The sequence below is a fragment of the Vombatus ursinus genome, unplaced genomic scaffold (genome assembly GCF_900497805.2).
Source record: "Vombatus ursinus unplaced genomic scaffold, bare-nosed wombat genome assembly UNPS02014773.1, whole genome shotgun sequence".
Taxonomy (NCBI): Eukaryota; Metazoa; Chordata; class Mammalia; order Diprotodontia; family Vombatidae; genus Vombatus; species Vombatus ursinus.
The window spans coordinates 14,803,307-14,814,768 of record NW_020954551.1 but is presented as its reverse complement, the minus strand read 5'-3'; the positions used below and the strand labels follow the sequence as shown (position 1 = coordinate 14,814,768).

Here is an 11,462-nt window from a genome sequence, read left to right as displayed (position 1 = left end):
CTATCTATCTATCTATCTATCTATCTATCTATCTATCTATCTATCTACCTCTATCATCTACCTATTATCTATCTTTATCATCTATCCATAACTATCTATCTATATTCTATCATCTCTATCTATCCATCCATCCATCCTTATCTGTCCATCTCTATCCACATTTCTATCCATATCTACCCATCAATCAATCATCATCTGTCTTTACATTTATATGTATTCATTTTTATATACTAATATATAACAATAAAATCCTTATTAGTGAAATAGTAATTGTATTTATAATAGCACTTTAAAATTTGCTAAATCCTCTGCAATCCTCTACATTTAATTCTCACAACAACCCTGCGAGGTAGGTGCTGTTATTATCCCCATTTTATAGTTGAAGAAACTAAGGCAGACAGAGGTTAAGTGACTTGCCCAAGGTCACACAGCTAGTAAATATATGAGAGAGCACTTGAATTCAGGTCTTCCTAATTCTAACACTTGGTTAGTGTTAGACTGCCCCACCTAGCTGCTTCATAATCATCTGTGGTATCATAGTAGTTTAATAAGCCCATTTAAAGCCCTTTACTTGTATAGTCTGTATCACTTAGACAAGGATCTTATAGGGGTGAATAACCTACTGTGAAGTCTGACCCTAGGCAAAGATAGTCTTTGACATCCTTACCACCCTGCTATGTTGCCTGTTATACATATGGACTATTTTGAACCTCTTTCCTTATGCTCCTCAGGCATCCAGGGTCCTTCCACTTTTCCCTTTCATCCATCCCATATCTCCCTATTGCAGCCTACCCCGCTCCGCATATACAGTGAGTCCCTCCTCTCTCCAGGCATGCCCTCTCAACCTTCTGCCCTCAGTAAAACCTACCCATCCCATCAATATAATAGAAACAATTGAGACTTTGATCTCGAAGGGGGCTTGGAGGTCAGCCAACCCATCCCTCTCATTTTATAGATGAGGCAACTAAGAAATGAATGGGTTACTCCAAGATCACTCAGATAGAATTGTCAAAACTGGGATTCAAACACTGATTTTTTTTTACCTTCTGTCAAAAGGACTTCACAGATGACCTAGTCTAGTTTCTCCTTATTTTATAGATAAGGCTCAAACTCTTTGCCCTGAAACTTGTGGGTAGAAATCCACAACTGGAACAGAGCCAACATCATTTCAGTTCCCCTCCACTGTCACCAATAGCATGGTGTCATTACATGCTATTATTCCTCCAGAGTCAAAGGGTCTGGATTCAAATCCTTCACTCTTGTATGACTTGTGTGACTTTGGACAAATCACATAACCCCCTTGGATCTCAGTGTATCATGAGGTACTTAGACTAAATGGCCTCTGGGCTTTCAGTTGTAGATCTATGAGTCTACAAACTGATAAACTAATATGAATATCTCAGGCTTATATCTCTGACATTGAATTATGGGGAGTTGACATGCATTTTGACAAGGTCCTTTTAGTTTTTTTTTTAATTCTTTATTTTTACTGTTTTTAGATCACAATCATTTTTGGGTATACTACTCACTAGTCCTGGAGTCAGTAAGACCTGAGTTCAAATCTGACCTTAGACATTTACTAGCTGTATGACTGCAGGCAGATCACTTAACCTCTGTTTGCCTGGCAAATGAGGATAACAGCACACATCAAACAGGGTTATTGTGAGGATCAAATGATATTTTGGAATTTGGATATTTGAAAAGCATTGATCTCAGTGCCTGGCATACACCTGGTCCTAAATCTTATAGCATAAAACCAGTTAAACAAAATAACTGATGTTTTGACCAAGTCTTAATAGCATCTACAATCCTGTGCTCCCATAGTACTCTACTTCTTCGAGAGAGCAGGGAGGTATGTTAAGTTATATTCTCTGGAATTATGGTGGGTCAAGATATTACTAAGATATTGGCTTTTTAAAAAATTATATCGGAAACAGTATGTTGTAGTGTTTAATTGCTAGACTTGGATTCATAAAAATTTGGGTTCGATTTCTTCCTCAAACATTTATTACCTAGGGGAATCTTGGCAATTTGCCTTCTCTGGGCCTCAATTCCTCATCTGGAAAATGGCTTCTAAAATCCCTTTTACCTCTAAATCTATGATTCCATGAGTCAGGAAGACCTGGGTTGGAATTGTGTCCCCTCCTGTGGACTTTGAGCAAGTCAATTGGCTTGCTTGGACCTTAGTTTACTTATAAAATGAAGAGGCTGGACCAATGACTTCTAAGGTCCCTCCAGCTCTAAAGCAATGATCATATTGTTTTCATTTATGTTATTATAGTCATACACATTGTTCTTTCAATATGCTTACTTCACTCTAGGTCAGTTCAACATAAGCATGCTCACATTTCTCTAAATTATTCCTATTCATAATTTCTTATTGCACAATCATATTCCAATAAATTTGCACAGCACCATTTTGTTAGCCACTCATCAGTTGATGGGCACCCACTTTGTTTCTTATGTTTTGCTACTAGGAAATAGTATTGCCATAAATGTTCTGTATTTGACCTTCTTGAGGGCATAGCCCAGTAGTTGGATTTCTGGCATGGCCATTTTTGTCATTTGGGGTTCTTAATTTCAAATTATTTTCTAGAATGTTATGGCTCAATTTACACTCCACTAAAAGTCAACTAGTATGCCTGTCTCTTCATAGATACTCTGACACTCTTTCAACTTTTATCATCTTGTCAATTTGATGGTTGTGAGATGAGATTTCAATTATTCTAATTTTATTGTCTCTTTTTCTTAATGATTTATAGCATTCTTGTATGCAAATGTTGATAGTTGACTTTTTTTTTGGAAATGAGTCATGTTCTACAACCACTTATTGAATACTAGTGAGTGACTTTAAGTCTTATATATTTTATGACAGTAGCCTTGGGCAGGGGTTAGGCCCCAAGGCATCTAATCCAAAGGATTTGAACAATTTGATTGGAGAAATTAAAAAAAAATAGCGATAGGCTGGTGGAACAAGTAGGTCTTTCTATACATGGCCCCCCCTGTTCTTGTCTTTTTTTTTTTTTCATTATGTCCTTTGGGTAATGGAAGATACATATAGGTACTAAATAATGTTAATTTGACTAAACAGAAATTGAAAACTAAACTCACAATTATTAAAAAAAGTGATTATCTTGGTAGAGAGTGCTACTTTCAGTAACTTTCAATGGTAAAATCATATTGGAATCATTTTGAAAACATAATGGACAGAAGTTCACCAAAAAGAAGATAAGTTTGCATTAAAAATTTCAGTTATCTCCCCCTGAAAGCATAAAGATGTCAGATATTTTAAGTACACAAAACAATTTAAAACTTTTTTAAGCACCAGAAAATATCTTAAGATCATAGATTTAGAACTGTAAGGGAACTTAGAGCCATCTAATCCAACTCCCTTGTGTTATAGATGAGGAAATTGAGAGCCATAGAAATTAATTGATTTGTCTAAGGTAACACAGCTAGGTGGTACAGTGGATAGAGTACTGAACCTGGAGTCAGGAAGACCTGAGTTCAAATCCAGCAATAGACACTTGTTAGTTGTGTGACCCTGGGCACGTTACTTAACCCTATTTGCCTCAGTTTCCTCATCTGTAAAATGAAGTGGAAAAGGAAATGGCAAACCAGTCCAGCATATTTGCCAAGAAAAACCTAAATGGGTTCATGAAGAGTAAGACATGACTGAAATAACTGAACAATGACAAACAACAAAAACAGTCAGTGGCAAAGCCAGGATTTTAAGCCAGGTTCTCTGACTCCAGACCCAGCACCCTTGTTACCACTTAATATTCCTGAAAAGACTTCTTCTAAGTTGAATAAATGCAAAATTCTTTCATGAACATTTATGCAGAAACCACAAGCTTGGCCCAGCAACAAGGAAAATGAATGACCGTCATATAGATTCAGTAATAGAATCTGCAGACTACCTATTTCCTAATTTATCTAGAATCCTAATTTGATCAATTGACTTTATTTAGAAGAGTAAATCCATCAACAAACATTTATTAAGCACCTACTACATGCTAGTGTTTGTACTCTGCAGCAGGGTTACAAAGTTCTCCACTGATAAATAGATAAGTATAAAAGAATTTCACCTGAGATTTTTCAAAGACTACTTTCAATAACGTTTTCAATCATCAGACTTAATATTGCCAGTGAAAACATAGGAAACTCTTCGCCTTTTAGAAGTATAGTAATTCATCCTGGCCATTAGGCCAGCTACGGCTTAATAAATTGGAGACTTCAGTACATTGAATGGTACCCTGGTGTAGCCATTAAATTATTTTAAATTATCTGAAAAGAGAACATAGAGCAGGCAAGTTAGATTTAATAAGGATTAAAAATATGCAACTCCAAAGTATACATTTTTAGTACAGGTTAATGTCCAAATAGCCTATAAGTGAGACTGGATTTGGTACTCTTTCCAAACTTGGACTCACTTGTTGCTGATGAAGTCATGCTTAAATCAGCTCTCTATGTATGCTGAGACCACCAAGTTATTAGAACAAAGATAAAATTTGTAGGAAGCTAACAGAATTAGTAAAAATGAGAAAAAAAGGATAAGATGCACAATTTAAATAATTCCAACCTGACCTATTTAAACAAGTATTCATAGCAAGGAAATAGCATGTGTTAGAAGAAATGACATAAACACATTTAGACACATTACAATAAACACATAAACAACATTACAATAATTTAGTATAGAAGTTTAAATGACAAATCACTTGACATAAGACCAAAAGAGTTTCAAAAGCAACAATAAAACTTGACTTCTCTGTCAAAGGTTTAGTATTTAAACTTGTCTCTAAAATCTTATGGAGAAACATTGGGATGGAGGGGCAGATTATGGGTATTATTGTTCATAAATCAAAAGGAAGGAGGGGAGAATAAAACCACTTTAAAGAAAGCTTCACAAGAGACCCACTAAGAAAAGACACCTGAGGGCATTTAAGGATAAAACCTATAAAACAACAAACAAAAGAAAAATAGAAAAAATCTTTAAGATTTTTATAATAAAATTTTTTTCATCATCAAGGAGAATAGAGGTGCCATATTTATACTCTAACATCATAGCTACAGATATGCTTATAGAAGATACGCCAATTACATAAAAGAGAGGAAAGATGAAAAAGACAGCTGGATTGGACCATGAGGATTGATTGTGATGGTACTGAGGGATTGATTTTCAAAATATTTGAAAGAGAGGAAGACATGGGAGGGAAAATAAAATCTGTGACATTATTAGCATATCCCTCCCAAAATGTAGTAGAGAACAGGTCGACAGCTATAGGAGGCAATATGGCCTCATGGTTTGAGGAGGAGACCTTAAGTCTGGAAAACTTTGGTTGAAGTTCCTGGATCTTACACTTCCCAGCAGTATGACCAGAGGCAAATCACTTAATCTCTTAATGCCTGAAGCAAGACTATGTCAGGTTACAAAGTGGTTGCTGATCTGGGAGGATGAAGGGAGTTTCCAAATCAAAAGAAGTCCACAACAATGAAATCAGCGGTCTAGACCCTTCCCATCAACTCCTTGTCCCCCACAAGTATGTGTGAAAATGATGTCTTCTTTCTGATGCTGGTCTTAGGACTGAAGAAAAGCCCATATACCATTTAAACCTCTCATCAAATTTTAATTAAATTAAGTGAATGGCATATTTCTAAGTTATTTGACCCAAATTAATTGGCACAAAGAAAAGGGAAGAGTAACTATTTGCAGGTATTCCTAGGACACCAAGAGTAACATGGACAAATATATATTTCAATAGAGTTTTCTTCCCCATAGTTATCTGGAATTGTACTGAGTAGCTCCAACCATCTAGGAACAAGACTAAGAGTTGTCCATTCTATGGTCCTGGGAAAGAGTTAATGAATAAAAACACATCGCAGGGTCTGTATAGCCATTTTTCTTCTTTATTTTTATTAACTTTGAAACCTAAGTTTGACCTTAGGTATAGATGATAAAGACCAGTTCTCTGATAATGATTTTAGAGGTGACACAAAGAGGCTGCCAACCCAAATCTTTCTTTATTAGCCTGCACAGTGTGTAAAATTCATCGAATCAAAGTCTTTTGGAAATGGAATGGACATTTGGGTCTAAGCTGTTTGTTTTACAGAGGTAAAAACTGAGACCTAGAGAAAGGAAATGCCTTACTCAAAATCAAACAGCAAGTTAATGTCAGAACCTGAACTAAATCCATGGAAGTCAATGATCTTCTACCATTAGAGAGCTTTTCCTATGAATTTAGATATTGTATTGGATTTAGGTATTGAACCTCAAGGATTTTAGTTGAAACGGGAAGGATACCCATTAAACTACTACAAACTCAACACTTTAGCACACCTTTGATTATCAGATTAATTAGCAAGATACTGAGGAAATATGACAAAGGATGAGTCCATTTTGATTGGAAGGAAGGAGAGTAGGCTGGTAAATGTAAAAAGTATGGGGAAGACAGAGAGGTTGGTGGAAGAATGCTATGGGGAAATTCAGAATGTTTGAGGAAAATACGAGAGAGTGGGGAATGTTGGAAAGGCAGAGGCAAGGGAAGGAAGGAGTAGAAATAGCCAAAATTCAACTCCTTTATGATTTAAATATACTAACCCTATTCATAGAGATTATTTGAAGTAACCAAACACTGCTCTAAATAAAAATCACCTCTTACCTGGGCTATTATACTAAACTTTGAATTGGTCTCCCTGTTTCTAATCCTTCTCCTTTCCAAAACATCCTCCATGCAGCTGCTGAATTAATATTCCTGAAGCTCAGGCCAGTCTACATCTGTCCCTTGCCCAAGAAGCTTCAGTGACCCCCCCCCCCTCACTTAACCTCCAGGATAAAATGCAAAATGCTCAGCTCCCAATTTAAAGCCTCACATTTTGACTCCAGCCTACCTTTCCCAACTTAGATCACATGATCTTCCTTCCTACACTCCAGACTCCAGCCAATGTGGGCTATTGAACTTGGAATTATATTTCTTGCACTCATGCTTTCGAAGAGGTTTCCCTCCTCCCTCCTCCAAATCACACACCTGGAATCCACTGTCTCCTCCCCCCTTCCTTTAACACACAACTCAGATATCACTCCTTATGAGAAGCCATTCCTCATTTCCCTGCTATTCATGCTTCCTCAAATTATCATATATTTACTGATCTGTAGACAGTAGAATGTAAACTAGAATCTAAACCCTAGTAGAATGTCAACTCCTTGAGGGAAAGGGAATTTCCCATTTTCTTTGTATCCCTAGCACCTTGTACAATGACCGGCACATAGCAACCTCTTTTTGAGTTGTCAATAGCAGTGATGTTTCTTTCACAAAACTTGTATTTTGTAATTAGCCTCTCTCAGAGTCACGTTGTTAGATTGTAGAGCCTTTTCAATTCCAGGGGTTTTGTCTCCTAGTTCCAGTCATCTAGGTCAAGAAATTAATCTCTAAGATTCATGGGCCACCCAGACCCCTTTATAGCTGTTGTGATCATCCCACTCATTCAATAATTGCCTAACATGAAAGAATGAGCCACAGTTAAGTTTTGTCTCCGTCTGGTCTGGCGTAGAGCATGTGGCTTTAACATTTGCCTTATTGCTAATATCTCCTATTCCCCAGGAAAGAAATGTTTTCTGTCAGAAAGTGCGGCAGGCGAGCCATTTCAGGAAGAAAAAGACCTTCTGGATTCCCTTGGAATAACCCCAATATAACAAAACAGTGTCAGTTTGGAAAAGGAAGACATCAGAATTTGGTGGAATGAATATTTTCCCCTTAATATTCAGAATTTTCCTTCCTGAGCATCTCTTGGAGATGACACATCATAGCTGTAGGGAGTCTCTGAGAATCAGGTAGCAGACAGAGGAGGCCAAAACTTTAATTAGTAGTAAGGTCGCCCCAGAGCTCTGATTTTTTAAACACTTGAAGGACTAGGCATGTCACTTGATGCAAAAATTTGCTTGGTCGTTTTAGGCATTTTTCTTCTTCTATTAACAGGGAGGGAGGCCTGAAACCCCTGAATGTCTTGGTTGCCTTTACTAAGAGTGGTGGGGTGGAAATATTGTCTGAAGGGATGGAGGGCAGGGAATCTCAAAAACAATGAACTGAGTCTATATCAAAAATGAACTGAATCTATATCAAGACTACATTTTAGTACTGGAAGAGTTGCGATGTAAAAAGCATTGGCTCTGAAGTCAAAGAACCTGGGTTTAAATCCAGACTCTGTAGCTTAATCTCTATATAAAATTGGATAAATCACTCAATCTCTTCAGGTTTCACCTGTAAAATTAAGCAGCTAGGTTAGAAGGTCTCAGAGGTTCCTTCAACATCAGAAGATTATGATCTTGTGAAATAAATTACCCTTCTAACAAAGGACATGCATATAAACTTCCCAAGGAGCAGAAATGAAGCCTAAAGGAATTCACATTCAGTCCAGTGCCTAGGCCACTGAGAAACTATCTTCTTTAGTGGGAGAGATCAAAACAGTTTTCTCAGGTTCCATAATTTACCAAGAATCATAGCAGGAACATCAAGAGAAGCTTGCAACAATCTTGAAAAGATTCAAAAGACTGCTCTGTGCAGAAAGCCATGCTAATATGCTAAACCATCTTTAATTAACTAATGTTCTGTCCTCACTGCCTGTTAGCTGTTTTGAAGATAAAAGGGCCTCTCAAATGAGGTTGATGTTGAAAGCAGCCCTGCCATGGCCCCCCCTTAGAATAGACAGAAATGGGGCTTCAGTCAGACTGCAGCAAACAAGGAATATGACAAAGAAAAAAAAAAGAATCAAAACATTTTAATAAAGACTGAGTGACATTAAACAGAAACAGAGATCTAAGTGGGAATATGCTCAGAACTGATACTTGATGAAGCTCTTTTTAAAAGAGTTTCTGAGTGTAACAAGATCATCCTTGGGTGAAAATAAAAATGGAATTGGGGAAACTCTGTTGAGTCTTACATGACTGACTAAGGAATGTGCCAGGCAGAGGGAATTTCCAACTTCATTGTTATACATCCAAGGTTCCCATTTATGAAAAGAGAAGCATTGGTTGGGGGTGAAGAGTGGGCTTGCTTCTTGTAAATATGTATTATTAAGGGATTTTGTGGGGTAAAAAGAAGCCCAGACTATATTGGCAGGTAGCTTCGGTTGCAGCCCTGGATTGTCACTATCAATCAGTCAACAAGCACCAATGTGCTTAATTCTAGGTACTGTGCTGGATGAAAGAGAAATAAAGACAAAAATGAAATTTTCATCAATCAATAAATGAGGCTGATGTGTATGAGGCTACATACGAGACTCTGAGTAGCCTTTCTGTGCCTCAGTTTCCATCCATGGAACATGACAATCATAATACTTGTCACACCTTACTCACCCTGTTGTTGTGAGGTTCAAATGACATAATGGTTGGGGATATGATTTAGGAAATATGAACCACACTATTTCTTTTACTTTAATTTTTTAAGATGAGGTTTCCCTAATTTTCCCACACTGGAAGTGTAGGGGCTATTCATGGGCTTGCTCCTATGGCTGATTGGCATAGAAGTTTTGAAGTGCTCCATTTCTGACCTGGGTTGGCCCACTCCTTTTTCAGGTAACCCCAATCGTGGGGGCTCACTGTGTTGATGTTTACTTTAGTGTGAACTCCTGATCTGCTTAGCCCTCTGTAGCTCAGAACTCCTGACGTCCAGAGATCCATCAACCCAAGATACTAGATGCATGTTACCATGCTGACAAATTGCTATTTCTATGAGATGAGGTAAGAGGGAAGGGGAGGCTACAAGTATTTATTAAGCATCAGATTTGTGCCAGGCATGTACTAAGCACTTTGTCAATATTGTCTCATTTGATCTTCACAATAACCCTGGGAGGTAGGCGCTATTACAATTCCCATTTTACATTTGAGAAAACTAGGGTAGACAAAGGTTAAGTGACTTACCCAGGGTCACACAGTTCATAAATATTTGAGTCTGGGTTTGAACTCAGGAGTCCCTGATTCTACTTCCAGTACTTTATCCGCAGTGCCTTCCAAGAGTCCTCCCTGCCCCCCCCCCCCAGTGCTCTTAGGCAGGAATGGGGTTCATAATGGACAGAGTTCAAGACTTGGAGACACAATTAGGGAAGAGTTGAAAGGGATCTCAGACCTGCCCAGTCCACTCCATGCCTGAACAAGAATCCCTCATACATCACTGGACAAATGATCTTGAAATCTGTCATCAAGCTTTTGCTTAAAGACCTCCAATGAGGAGACATACTCCCTCCCAAACTATCTATTGCTCCTTGTTCCAACATCTGGGGCCAAGCAAAATAAGATGGAAAGCCTTCTTTACTTGATAACTCTTATAGAGTCAGGCTTTGGAGGACACTGAGTGACAATGTGAGGATTATTCAAATTGAGCCTCCTAAAATTACAAACTGTCAAGTTACTTAATCTTTCATAGATTTAGTCAATGTGAAGTTCACATGAGATTAAAGGCCTAGAGTCAGGAAAACCTGTGTTCGAATGCTGCCTTAAACACTTGCTAGTTATGTGAACCTGGGCAAGTCACTTCAACCTCTGTCTGCTTGTTTCAACATCTGTAAAATGGGAATGATGATGATGATGATGATGATAATGATGGTGATAGTACCTATCTCATAAGACTATTAAGAGGATCAAATGAGATAATATTTGTAGAGGGCTTAGCAAACCTTAAATTGGTATGTAGATGCCAACAATAATAATAGTTATTTATATAACAATACAAGTGTTTATTTTATTATTAATATATTAGCATTGTTACTATCACCTTGCAAAATTTGAAGAGCTACATAAATTCCATCTATTATCATTATTGTGTTTATTAGTAAGTCACAGTGAAACTATACAGATATATAATAGTCACAATCCATGAAATTTTAAGTCCTGTGCATTTAACTCTCATCTCTTGAAAAATACGTCCACTCCTCCCTTTTACAACTTAATTCCTTGAACCACCTACAAAAGGCACTAATATTTTTCCTCTTAATCTCCTCAATTCCTTGGAAGCTGGCTTCCAACCTCATCATTCCACTGAAATTGCTCTCTCCAATAGTCTCATAATTGCCAAATCCAATGACCTTTTTTCAGTCCTCGTTCTTTTTGACTTCTTTGCAACCTGTCACGATGTCAATAACCCTCTTCTCCTTGATACTCTCATCTCTTTAGGTTTTTATGACATGCTCTCTCCCAGTTGTTCTCCTACCTCTCTAACCACTGCTTCTCAGTCTCCTTTGTCAGATCTTCATCTTGGTCATGCCTACTAACCCCAGGTGTCCCACAGGGCTCTGCCCTTGGCCCTCCTCATTTCCCCCCTCTATACTGGTTCACTTGGTGATCTCATTAGCCCCCATGGTCTCAGTTATCTTTATACAGATCACTCAGATTTACTTGTCCAGCCCTAACTTTCTTCCCCACCTCCAATCTCACACCTCTAACTACCAATCAGAGATCTTGAACAGGCTAT

The 11,462-nt window shown here is 37.8% G+C and overlaps 1 protein-coding gene across 1 annotated transcript in view; it reads right to left on the bottom strand.

Annotated features, from left to right (window-relative positions):
• The window catches only part of TAFA1 (TAFA chemokine like family member 1), a 510,220-nt gene that overhangs the window by 222,814 nt on the left and 275,944 nt on the right, over nucleotides 1-11,462 (bottom strand). The window lies entirely within an intron of this gene.